Here is a 13,770-nt window from a genome sequence, read left to right on the forward strand (position 1 = left end):
GTCAGTATGCCATTTTTACATATGTGTATCATGATTTTGGTTGATTTAAATTGTTTTTATGTGGCTTTAGGTTGTATTTTTGTGTGGGATTTGCTCTGTGAAGTTTAACATTCAGAATCTGATTTTATATATAAGTTAATGCTAGAAATATGTTTTAGACTTTTTAGAAAATTATTAACGTCTTTTTGTTGTAATCTAATGACTCTTAAGTTGTTTTACATGGCATTACCAAAGAAATGAATGGTATAAAGGTCATGGCCACACGCTTTTCTGTTGCCCAAATTTACAGATACAAACAAATATCACTTACAATGTTAAATAGTATTACTCTGAGTTTGAAATGCTGAGTGTCTCTCTTTAATTTTAGGTTAAAGTTTTGGGTTGTTCACTCAGTAATGATCCACATTCTGTTTTTTTACTTTGATTTTGGATCTGCCCATTTCCTAGTTCACTACACTTTATTGCCTGCCTTTTGTTATCTGGTAGAACAGCAAGCCAGAGGCATTCATAATATGGGTGGTTGCCAAGCGTACAACACCTCTGTGGTAGGTTTGCTTGATCTATAAGTCAACTTGTGGTATACAGTGGGTACAATATAACAAAGAGTGAAAAATTGAAGGGGGTCTGAATACTTTCCGTACTCAGACCCCCTTCAACTTTTCACTCTGTTATATTGCAGCCATTTGCTAAAATCATTTAAATTATTTTTTTTCCTCATTAATGTACACACAGCACCCCATATATTGACAGACAAAAAAAAGAATTTTTGAAATTGTTACAGATTTATTTAAAAAGAAAAACTGAAATATCACATGGTCCTAAGTATTCAGACCCTTTGCTCAGTATTTAGTAGAAGCACCTTTTTGAGCTAATACAGCCATGAGTCTTCTTGGGAAAGATTCAACAAGTTTTTCACACCTGGATTTGGGGATCCTCTGCCATTCCTCCTTGCAGATCCTCTCCAGTTCTGTCAGGTTGGATGGTAAACGTTGGTGGACAGCCATTTTTAGGTCTCTCCAGAGATGCTCAATTGGGTTTAAGTCAGGGCTCTGGCTGGGCCATTCAAGAACAGTCACAGAGTTGTTGTGAAGCCACTCCTTTGTTATTTTAGCTGTGTGCTTAGGGTCATTGTCTTGTTGGAAGGTAAACCTTCAGCCCAGTCTGAGGTCCTGAGTCTAGCACTCTGGAGAAGGTTTTTGTCCAGGATATCCCTGTACTTGGCCGCATTCATCTTTCCCTTGATTGCAACCAGTCGTCCTGTCCCTGCAGCTGAAAAACACCCCCACAGCATGATGCTGCCACCATCATACTTCACTGTGGGGACTGTATTGGACAAGTGATGAGCAATGTCTGGTTGTCTCCACACATACTGCTTAGAATTAAGGCCAAAAAGTTCTATCTTGGTCTCATCAGACCAGAGAATCTTATTTCTCACCATCTCAGAGTCATTCAGGTGTCTTTTAGCAAACTCCATGCGGGCTGTCATGTGTCTTGCACTGAGGAGAGGCTTCCGACAGGCCACTCTGCCATAAAGCCCTGAGGGTGGAGGGCTGCAGTGATGGTTAACTTTCTACAACTTTCTCCCATCTCCTGACTGCATCTCTGGAGCTCAGCCAAAGTGATCTTTGGGTGGTTCTTTACCTCTCTCACCAAGGCTCTTCTCCCCTGGTAGCCGGACGGCCAGCTCTAGGAAGGGTTCTGGTCGTCCCAAATGTCTTCCATTTAAGGATTATGGCGGCCACTGTGCTCTTGGGAACCTTTAGTACAGCAGAAATTTTTTTGTAACCTTGGCCAGATCTGTGCCTTGCCACAATTCTGTCTCTGAGCTCTTCAGGCAGTTCCTTTGACCTCATGATTCTCATTTGCTCTGACATGCATTGTGAGCTGTAAGGTCTTATATAGACAGGTGTGTGGCTTTCCTAATCAAGTCCAATCAGTATAATCAAACACAGCTGGACTCAAATGAAGGTGATCTCAAGGATGATCAAAAGAAATGGAAACCACCTGAGTTAAATATATGAGTGTCACAGCAAAGGGTCTGAATACTTAGGACCATGTGATATTTCAGTTTTTCTTTTTTAATAAATCTGCAGCAATTTCAAAAATTCTTTTTTTGTTCTGTCAATATGGGGTGCTGTGTGTACATTAATGAGGAAAAAAAATTATTTAAATGATTTTAGCAAATGGCTGCAATATACCAAGAGTGAAAAATTGAAGGGGGTCTGAATACTTTCCGTACCCACTGTAGGTGATTTATGCAGTTTCATGTGATGTGTATTTTTGTAGAACTGGAGTAGCATCCAGAGGAGGATTGCTAAAAGTAAGTAAACTTATGGATGACCATAAAAAGTTACTAATTTTGAACCTGTCATTAAATCTCCCAATTTCAGTAAGTATATTTCATTATGGCGTCATCTGTTGAAATTGTTAATTCCCTGATTGAAAATCAAACGTACATACATATTTAGTCTACATACTGTACTCTTAATACATTTCCATGCTCATATAGTAATAATAATACATTTTATTTATATAGCGCCTTTCCCATGATACTTACTCCACTATAACAATAATATATTCAAAAATTGTTGAATGTGCCCATTAATGAAAACCATCTAAGTGAGCCAATCAAAAGTTTAGCAATCCTGTTATGATTCTGATTGTGATTGAGAAAGAATAAGCTCCTTAGATAAAAATGAAAAAAGAGTACCAAAGAACAGCAAAAGCTCCAGACTTACCATCAATGTAAGTAAGGATTCAAGTATTACAATATATAGAGAGAGAGAAAGACAAAAGCTGTCACTGAAAGTACTTTTATGAGTGTAATTCGACATAGTCATTTGGGCCAGCCAAAGAAAGGTCAACAGGGACATCAGTATAGACTTGTACATTCAGAGTATTTGCGAAAAATAGTCCACCATTTGGATGCTGAACAAAATGAGCTGTAAGGTATAAAGTGCTTGCTAGTTAAATGCTTCTCAGATTATTAAAAAGAGCTTCAGTGAGGTTGTTGTTACCATCATCCATTTTGTTAGAAAGCCTAATAATTTTCTTGGTGGTCTATATGATTCCATGGCTAGTAGAGTAAGATTATATTTTCTTTATAACCATGAACAATAAATTGCGGTTTGTGTTTTTACATCTGCGGTGGGCTGGCGCCCTGCCTGGGGTTTGTTTCCTGCCTTACGTCCTGTGTTGGCTGGGATTGGCTCCTACAGACCCCTGTGACCCTGTAGTTAGGATATAGCGGGTTGGATAATGGATTGATGGATCTTTTTACATGCTTTTAATTATGGGCATATGGCAATTACTGTCTTCCCATTGATCTATGAGGGATATTATTAAAATATTTTTCTGGCTACGTAGAAGAACTGGTCTTACTGGATCTTGACAACTTAGATTCATTTAAAGTAAGTAGTCCTGATACTGCATTAAGAACCCTGCAATTTGACTCGGGGTTGGAAGAACATGCACAATGAGTCATCTAGGTGAAGTTCAAGCCTTGTTTGTCTGTAACTAAAGTACAGCACTAATAACAACAAAATGGTTCCAAAATGATTAAAAATGTAAAGCTACTCTAAGCCAGGGGGAAAGCCCAGTCTAGAATTGGAAGGAAAGTTTTGGCAGAGGTTCAGTGACAGGAGCAATCTAAATCCGGACAGATAGAAGAAGACAAAAGATTGTAAATACTGTACTTTTATTGGTGAAATTTGACATGGTCATTTGGACAAGCCACCCTACCTGTCTAGGTCAAAAGGGATATCAGGTTTGCTTCTTTGTCTTGCAATTTGCAATTCTCCTGTGTTCTATTATTAATATATATTCTTAATAAGGTAAAAAGAGATGCTTTAGCAAGTATTAACTTTCACTGAATTTATGTAAAATACTGTTTAAAATCTTAGGGAAACTCCAGAAAAGACTAAGGACTGTGAAATATAAGTCAAAAGAGTAGCCTTTGACATTCCTTAAAAATAAATATGGGAATAGGCTGAACTTAGAAGCAGAACTGTGCAGCCATGAACAGGTAGGCACAGCCTTCATGTTGACTTTCAGCCATTTGTGAGATTTGACAATAAGTTGTATGTTATTTTTCTCTCGAGTTTGTTTGGAATACAAACTGCTCAAAAAAATTAAGGGAACACATCAGATCTCATTGGGGAAAAAAATCATGCTGGATATCTATACTTATATGGACTGGGTAATGTGTTAGGAACAAAAGGATGCCACATCGTTTGATAGAAATGAAAATTATCAACCTACAGAGGGCTGAATTCAAAGACACTTTGAAAATAAAACGATGCAGCAGGTTAGTCTTTTTTGCCAAAATTTCATTGCAGCAACTCAAAATCGTACTTGGTAGTTTGTATGGCCCCCACATGCTTGTATGCCTGCCTGACAATGTCAGGACATTGTCCTAATGACACAACAGATGGTGTCCTGGGGGATCTCCTCCCAGATCTGGACCAGGGCATAACTGAGCTCCTGGACAGTCTAAGGTGCAACCTGGCGGCATCGGATGGACTGAAACATAATGTCCCAGAGGTTTTATATAGGAATTAGGTCAGGCGAGCGTGGGGGCCAGTCAATGGTATCAATTCCTTCATCCTCCAGGAACTGCCTGCATACTCTCGCCACATGAGGCCAGGCATTGTTGTACTCCAGGAGGAACCCAGGACACACTGCACCAGCATAGGGTCTGACAATGGGTCCAAGGATTTCATCCCAATACCTAATGGCAGTCAAGGTGCTGTTGTCTAGCCTGTAAAGGTCTGTGCGTCCTTCCATGGATATGCATCCAAAGACCATCACTGACCCACCACCAAACCGGTCATGCTGAACGATGTTACATGCAGCATAACATTCTCCATGGCTGCTCCAGACCCTTTCACATCTGTCGCATATGTTCAGGGTGAATCTGCTCTCATCTGTGAAAAGCACAGGGCGCCAGTGGTGGACCTGCCAATTCTGGTATTCTATGGCAAATGCCAATCGAGCTGCACAGTGCTGGGCAGTAAGCATAGGGCCCACTAGAGGATGTCAGTCCCTCAGGCCAGTCTCATGAAGTCTGTTTCTGATTGTTTGGTCTGAGACATTCACACCAGTGGTCTGCTGGAGGTCATTTTGTAGGGCTCTGGCGGTGCTCATCCTGTTCCTCCTTGCCCAAAGGAGCAGATACCGGTCCTGCTGATGGGTTAAGGAACTTCTATGGCCCTGTCCAGCTCTCCTAGAGTAACTGCCTGTCTCTTGGAATCTCCTCCATGCCACTGGGACTGTGCTGGGAGACACAACAAATCTTCTGGCAATGGCACGTATTGATGTGCCATACTGGAGAAGCTGCCTGTGCAACCTCTGTAAAGTCCAGGTATCGCCTCATGCTACCAGCAGTGACACTGACCATAGATAAATGGAAAAATAGTTAAAAAATGGTCAGAAAAGACGAGGAGACAAAAATGTCAGTGGCCTTCACCTGTTAAACCATTCCTGTTTTGGGGGTCATCTCATTGTTGCCCCTCTAGTACACCTGTTGTTAATTTCATGAACACCAAAGCAGCTGAAACTGATGAACAACTCCCTCTGCTACTTCGCTGACCAGATCAATAGCCCAGAAGTTTCATTGACTTGATGCTATATAGTACTCTGATAAAAAGTGTTTTTTGAGCAATATATACATAGCCTTATACTTTTTGTAAGTATAAAGTATTGAAATGATTTATTTATTCCATATCAAATCACATTACTGTTTTCACATTTACATTTTCACATACTGCCTTTTATTAAGTGTTATTCTGATAGCTTGAAATATGCTGTCATATATTCACACCTGCCTAATTAGATAAAGAGACATATTTTAATACACTGGCATATTTGCAGTTTTTTTTACAAGAACCACCCATATTTGCTTCCCCTACAATAAAAATATAAAAATATGTGGAACTGGATGATCAAGACAGCATTTAGTCATGATAGAGAGCTTATTAAGTACGACTCATACATAAAATAAAACCTGGATGTTGTGTGCATTTATTCTCTAAGCTACTGATGCTTATGTAAAATCTTCAGTATTTTTTATATTTTGTTATTTTTATATCAGTTTCATTTCTCAGTTATTATTTGTGTTTTATCTCTTTAAATATGCTACCTTTACATGTGCTTTGTGGGTGAAACCCAGGCACAGGGGCCACCCTATCCACACTGCTGCTGGGTCTTTGAGTTTGTTGTAACTACTGTATTTCTCATTTTGTTTGGATTTTCTTGTTGTTGTGATTATTTTGCTTCTGTTTCTGGATTCTACTCTTTTGTATAGTATTTTGGAGCTTGTTAACTTTGGACTGCTTTTCCTTTTTGCATGTTTTTGTCCTTTTTAAAAAAATATGTTCTTTTATAAAAATACATATTGCCCTTTTGATTATAGGCCAGAGTTTTTACACTGTCTGTCCCATGTAGAGCATTTTATGAAATCTGGGATTTTGTTGCATTCCTAGAATTTTTAAGGCAACCCCCATTCATAAACTTGTCTTATCTGAAGCCTACAGGTAGCAGCAGAAGGAATGACTGGCTTGCTTGGGTGAGACTTTTCTGGGCTAGCCAGTGAAGCCCCTGGCTTTCCTTATGGGTCTTTGCCAAGCCTGAGACTCCTCCTCACAATACTGGACATTTTCTGTGTTTGAACTATAGTTGCTGTATTGACCTTTTCAAGGGTAATAGACTAAACATTAAAGGTATCAATATAATGTTTTGACATCTTCAAGACTGTAATACAAAAGAATCTTGGAATATAAAAGTAAAATATGGACACATTCAGAAAAGTAGCTGTGCTACTCTGTTATTGAAATCATTAAACTGTACCTCACAGACAGAGATTATAACAACCTCCTAGTAAGAAGAAAGGCATACTGGATTTACAAATTGGACACAGTTACACCAGGTGGGCTTAATGAACTCTTTGAACTGAGTTTTTTCCTTTGAAGACAGTACCAACACATCTCAGCATTTGTAATTTTTTCATTAGCTTGATTCAACTGGTTCTTTAAAATACTGTGATGTATTTCTTTTTCACAAACCATGTGTTTACACGAGTTTGTTTTTTTATTTTTAATTTTTATGTTGCACTTTCAGATAGATGGACAGAAACACAGAACTTTATTTATCCCCAAAAACAGAATTTAGCAACTTTTATTTACACTTAATGAATTTAAATAATCCAAGACCTATGTTAAGTAGTCTGGTCTATCACTGATTATCACTGACTAGGCTGACCTTCCTTTTAAGTTGACCACTTAAGGCAATTTAATATGTAGATCAATTTGATATTTTATACAAACTCATTAATTTGGTTATATTGCATTTGAGCAGTATTACTTTAATACTTTTAGTTTCTGTTATTTTTGTGATGAAATTTTAACTTTTTTTCTATATTGAGGTCGCCCTTTTGAACCCCCCTGATATTTACTACATGGTGAGGCATTTGTACTCCATCAACATTAATTATTTCCAGAGACATAATTTTTTCTATTTTTCCAGCGCATTGCGCACAAAAGCAAGGGGACGATGGGAGCACCAGAACTCTGCTCACATCATGTCGCTTCGTACAGCAAGCTGCAAGTAGTAAGTCTGTGATAAGCGGAATACCGCTACGCTTTCCACTCACGGGACGGAAGGACAATCCTGACTGCTTTTATATAGTAAGAAAGAAGAAGAAGAAGATATCGCACAGTCTGGAGTAGAAAATCATCTTTTACCTGGAAAAATGAAACTACAAATCCCATCGTGCATTGCAAAATGGACAGGGCGTGTGTGAAACTCCACGCCTGTGTAGCACTCACGGGACGGAAGGACAATCCCGACTGCTTTTATATAGAAGGATAATCTTCCTTGTGAGTACTGCCTTTTATTATAATATATAAAAACTATCAGATATACCCATCTCTGCCAAAAGTGGAATAAAGTGCAGGTATAGTCACTTAATAAACTTCTGAGAGGAAAATCTTTGGTCCAAAACCAAACTTTCACTGACTAAGCCTACTGTGTGAAGCAACTTGGCATACCAGTTCCCGGTCCCAAAAATTATTTTTTCCATAATAACACTTAGGTACAATCAAATTTTGGAATAAAGCATAGTCTATTGTGTTCCTCTGTAGAAATAGGGAATCTGTACAAAATTTGGTGGAGGTCTGTTTAAAGTGGTGGATTTGCATACTGGACAAACATACATGCACACACTCTGCATTTATCTATTAGATACTAAAAACATTATATTTTTTCTTTACTGCACTTATGTTGATTACACACAGCTACATGCTCACCAGGACTGTGAATTCTTTTTAGCCCTGACAAAGAACCTACAGCGTTCAAAATGCACTTTTAAGACTTTTGTCTGAATTGTGCTATCTAAAAGGTCTCTATGTACCCTTATTTTAATTGAACAATAAATGGAGATCATCATTAACTTCACTATATTTTCCTTAGGACTGATGAACAGGGCTCATGTAACTGATAATTAACTGCTCGGAAGTTGTATGATTATTGTTTTTTTATAACAGTATATAATATACTACTGTATATTGATTTTATTTGGATATTACATGTGTACTATTGTTTATAGTTTGTGTACCGATATATTATGCATATGATATTGAACTATTTATTTCTAGAAGCTCAATTTTATTATTATCATTGAATGAATCAGTGGCAGCTGGTGAAACAAAATTGGGCGGGGGTGCAGTTTTTGAAAGACCAAACTGAAGCAGTAATTATCAATAGATAGTGCCTTTTGCATCTATCTATTGTATAGTGCCCTTCAAATCTATCTATTATATAGTGCCTTTCATATCTATCTATCTAGAGCATCTGCTCATTTCACGTGCTCTTGTGGTCCTCATCATAGTGTCAATGTACATCTTGACTTGTTCACTTCCATACCTGTAGGACAAGTCCAGGCTAAAATGTATTATATCCTTTCCACTATGCTGCCCACAATCTGGTCTGAATCTTCCTATTTCTACTTTACTCCAAAACTTCCATCCATGACATCCGCAATGCCCTTATTCTTCTAATAATTTGCCTTATAGATCTGGAAAGAAACAGGTGCACCTGCACCCAAATTTTATACTACACCTGTCTCTAAATTGCTCAATCCTTTGTTAACATGTCCAATTCCCCATTCTGCCAAAACCCACAACATAATGTCCACACCCTCACCTCTGTAATCTTCCAATAACATGCACTTCCATCTGTCCTATAACACATCCATAGCATATTTCTGACCCAAATCTTATTCTGCCTCTGCTAATAGAGTACCCAGTCCTTGGCCATTTCCATTGTATTCCAGAAATCCACATCATGTAATCACTAGTCATCTGATTTTTCTCAAGACTTGCATCCTAATTTATCATGTACCACACCCACAGAGTCATTCCTACCCTAATTTTACTCTTCACTTGCTGCCAAGCCACACCACACTGCTATCTTACTAACCACAAACATTATTATATGTCATAAACTTGTTCAACCTCCCAAAGGGGAGGGACTACCAGAGAAGCTGGTAAAAAATGAGCTCTGAGATCAGCGTTTGCAGACACTGCACTTAGTGAGCAATTTAGTGGCATCTTCAAGCTGTTTCACCCCTCTGCCCACCCCTCTCTGCCTCAGAGGTACCTTGTATGCCCAATATCCAACAGCACTGGGAGGCTCACTGGCAATCACACACCCAGGGCAGATAGACTATAGATGAATGTGTCTGAAGTGCTCCAACATGATAATCGCAAAGCTGCTTTTATGCCAGCTTCTCAAGGTAGACCTGTCATCCACGGACAGGTCTTGACCACCGGCGAGGCTTGTCACACATCGAATGCCTCAGGGCCTGCATTTTATAATCAAATATGATCATGCTCACTTCAATAAAACTTTAGAATGTATTAAACTCCACTTCTATTGGCCTGGAATTAATGAGGAGGTCTGTCACTTTTGTAGTTCCTGCCTGAAATGTCAATTGTGACAGATTCCTTGGAAGGACTGTGCTCCTCTTGTTCTTGTGCCTTTAATTGATATTTCCTTTGAGTGGATCGGTGTAGACATTGTGGGTCTACTCGAATCCTCAGATCGTGGACATAAATAAATTCTGGTTATCATGGATTACCCTGCCTGATATCCAGAGACTACCCTATTGTGACAAGCCAATTTTAAAATGATTGCAGAGGAACTAGTGGGGTGTTTGCATGGGTTGGCATCCTAAAAGAAGTCCTTATGGACCAACCATGTTCACCTTGGATATGTTCAGGGAGATGGGAGATCTTCCATTCATTCAAATTAAATGTTCAATGTCATTCTAGCTCCCTCCACATCAACACTGATGCTCCCTGTAGGGTGGGGATGGGGGATGACCTGTAACACACACACACACGTACTTAATAGACAACTTCAGGGCCTGTCAAATGGTACATCCACCCCAAATGGAGGGTTAGCTTTGTTGCCTAATACCTCTCTTCTTTTCTGCCTGCAGGTCCAACGAGTGAAAGAACATCAACATCTGACATCACTTCCAGGTTCTTGTCATTGGAGCGCACCACTTCTGCCTCTGCCACCTCATAACCAGCTCAGTCTTATCTTGAACTCTGATCTGAAAAGACAGCCTCTTGATGATTTGTAATACTTTTATTTTTCTGCCAACAATTTTACAGGGATCACCTATTGGTGCCCCTACACTTTATGCTCTTGTTTTTATTTCAATACAGTGGAGGGAGCATAATGATTTGGGCTGCTTTGTTTACTTAGAGGCCTGGACAGCTAGCCATCATTAAGGGGGAAATGAATTTCTAAGCTTATCAAGGAATCTGACAGGATAATGTGTGATGTAGCATGACAATAACTCTAAACATTGAAGAAAATCTACTACAGGGCCTAGACTTTAACCCAAAAGAGATTTTGTGGAATGACAAGTGATCCATTCTTGCCAGACATCCTAGGAATATGGGTGAGCTGAAGCAACTTTGTAAGGAAGAATAGTCCAAACTTCCTTCTGAACATTCTAGAAGTTTAATCTGCAGCTACTAGAAGCACCTAATAAAGGTATTGCTGCCAAACAAGGTACAACTAAGTATTAAATCAGAGGGTTCACTTACGTTTTCCACAGTACACTGTAAATGTTCGATGGGTATCTTTAATACAGACATGAAACATTATAATAGTTTGTGTGTTAGCTAAAGTATATTTTGTTTGTCTCCAGTTAGACTTAGATGAAGATCAAATAACATTTTATGAATTACTGTGGAAAACCAGGTAATTCCAAATGGTTCACCTACGTTTTCTTGCCACTGTAGCAAGAATTCACAGATACCTTTATGTAGATAAATGACAACATTTTGCACTATCAAATCAAACAACTTTGAGTGACAGTGAAACAGGTGGCAAGTGGCACTCTTCAAGTGGAAATTCTTCTTTAGCTACCTGTTAAGAACAGTAAAACACGTGGTAGAATACATCTTCAGATCTTTTGTGTTTGTTTAGGTTATGTCTTGATTGCTGCTTGGCAATATGAGTTGTCATACTTGTGCATCTGTGGATTACCTTCCAGGCTTCTCTAAAACAGGTAGTACCACCCCAGGCTGAGAGGGGGCACTTATTCTAACTTTCTCCTCTTCTTTTCCCTCCATAGTCGCGAGAAGACGCTCAGTGAGAACAACGGACTCCTCCACATCCGGTCTTCTGACTTTAAAGCCTACCGCTGCCAAAGAGAGGCAGTCAGTTTTGAATCAGTTGAGCTAATGGACGGAGTTTAGAATATCTTAAGAATCAGAAAGGATTGACATATTTGTCTACAATTATTTGTTACATAGGCATACATAGTGGCCTTATTTGTTTCATTTGTGACAATATAATTAAACAGGGATGACTGGATTGGCACCCCGATACTACTTCTGGGGCCTAGAGTACCTTATTTTGAGCACAGAATACATAATGCAAAAACACTGGTCAAAGGTGGATCCTACCTTGATAATGTCTGGATTGTCAGGAAAGAATAATACAATAGAGACATCGCTGGACCACTGCAGTGCTCACCAGCGTATTTTGTTATTATATAAAACTAGCAAAATACCCGCGCTTCGAATCGGCGAAGTACTGCCTTAAGATTTTTATTAAGAAGAAAATTAAACCTTTTTAAACTGAGGGAAAATATGCCAATAATTATTTGTTAAGGATCTCTTTGTATACCACATTATGAGTTTGGCCCTCCGGTTGTAATATGACCAAGCTGTGCACTGAGCTTACTTTTGAGCATGCAACGTATAGTTGGCCATGTGAACAGTAATCTTGTCTCAAATTTCACAGTTTGGATTGCTGCTGTCATAATCTGTTTGGGTTTCATGGTTTGTTTAAATTATGACAGTATTTGTTGTGTTGAAGTAACATTCGGCATCTGTCAAGCGTTGTAAGCACACAACCGGTTTCAGCGATAAAATCACATCCAGCTTTTGAGAGTTTAAACATTCATAAACATCAAAGTGTCCACTACTGAAATCGTCACCTGTGAATCTAAGATGTTTAAGAGGCATTGGCGGTTGTCGAAAGGTGTAAAATATTTGGCCATTTCGGTACACTTGAAAACGACAACCGAACAATTCAGCGGCAGCCATCAACTCACATGCAGAACCATAGGTGAAGGGCTTAAGCATTTCACTCTTCTAGTGCTCCTGTGTAGTATAATTATCTCCTGTACCGTCATCAGTCCACACCTTGAACCTGTCCCAGTCATTCAATACATAAGACACAATGTTCCTCCGGATATCAAGAGTGAGCCTGATATGGCCGTGCAATATGTAACAAAGGGAATGGGAAAGGTAGGTGCCATCTCCAGGCATGGAAACCACTCGGTAAGTGACGGTTCTTTGATCGATGGTGATCACCTCGATAGACATGTTAATGGGGGTACGGTTGGAACGATAAAGGAAATGGGTACCTGAACAATGTAAAGTAAGTCTAAAATACTTAAACAATAACTGTAATCGTAATAAATGAACAATAAAACAGCGGAGAATCCGTGGATTAAATAAAAAGGCTGCAGTTATCAGCAGGGAGACGTGAATCCCGTGGCGAAGCAAGGAAGGGAATGTAGAGACTGGAGCGACGGACGGCCTTATATAGGCAGGCAGCCAACAACGTGGGAGGCGTTGGGATGGGGGACCCAATGCCGCCTCACACGGTGACCGAGCTGCAGGCTATGGACGTATATATGTACGTAAGTAGGATTCAGTTAGCTTTGGGAACCCGCGTACCAAATTTCTTGAAGATGGGCCATAAGTAACAAAGACCGTTGAAAAGTTCAATATGGCGGCCGACAGTGGCATCATACCACCGAAATAAGTACCAAATTTCAGCCTTCTACCTACACGGGAAGTTGGAGAATTAGTGACATTGGAAAGTTCAATATGGCGGCTGACAGTGGCGTCATACCACCGAAATAAGTACGTACATTGGTTTCGGTTAGCGCTGGGAAGCCGCCTACCAAATTTCGTGAAGATGGGGCCATGAATAAGAAAGTTCAACATGGCGGACGTTGTTGACCGTTATGACCGTTACGCCTAGAAATTTTAAATGAAATCTGCTTAACTTTTGTAAGTAAGCTGTAAGGAATGAGCCTGCCAAATTTCAGCCTTCTACCTACACGGGAAGTTGGAGAATTAGTGATGAGTCAGTGAGTGAGTCAGTGAATGAGTGAGTGAGGGCTTTGCCTTTTATTAGTATAGATAAAAGCAATGTTGTGTTGGCAATTGCTGA

At 39.4% G+C, this 13,770-nt stretch overlaps 1 long non-coding RNA gene across 1 annotated transcript in view; it reads left to right on the forward strand.

Moving 5' to 3' along the window:
• Positions 1 to 11,177, forward strand: part of LOC120531007 — a 61,922-nt gene extending 50,745 nt beyond the window's left edge. The window contains exon 2 of the long non-coding RNA XR_005634053.1: positions 10,499 to 11,177. This is a non-coding gene — a long non-coding RNA (uncharacterized LOC120531007). The remainder of the gene's footprint in view (positions 1 to 10,498) is intronic.
• The last annotated feature ends 2,593 nt before the right edge of the window (positions 11,178 to 13,770 follow it).

This window comes from Polypterus senegalus, chromosome 6 (assembly GCF_016835505.1).
Source record: "Polypterus senegalus isolate Bchr_013 chromosome 6, ASM1683550v1, whole genome shotgun sequence".
NCBI classification, from domain to species: Eukaryota; Metazoa; Chordata; class Cladistia; order Polypteriformes; family Polypteridae; genus Polypterus; species Polypterus senegalus.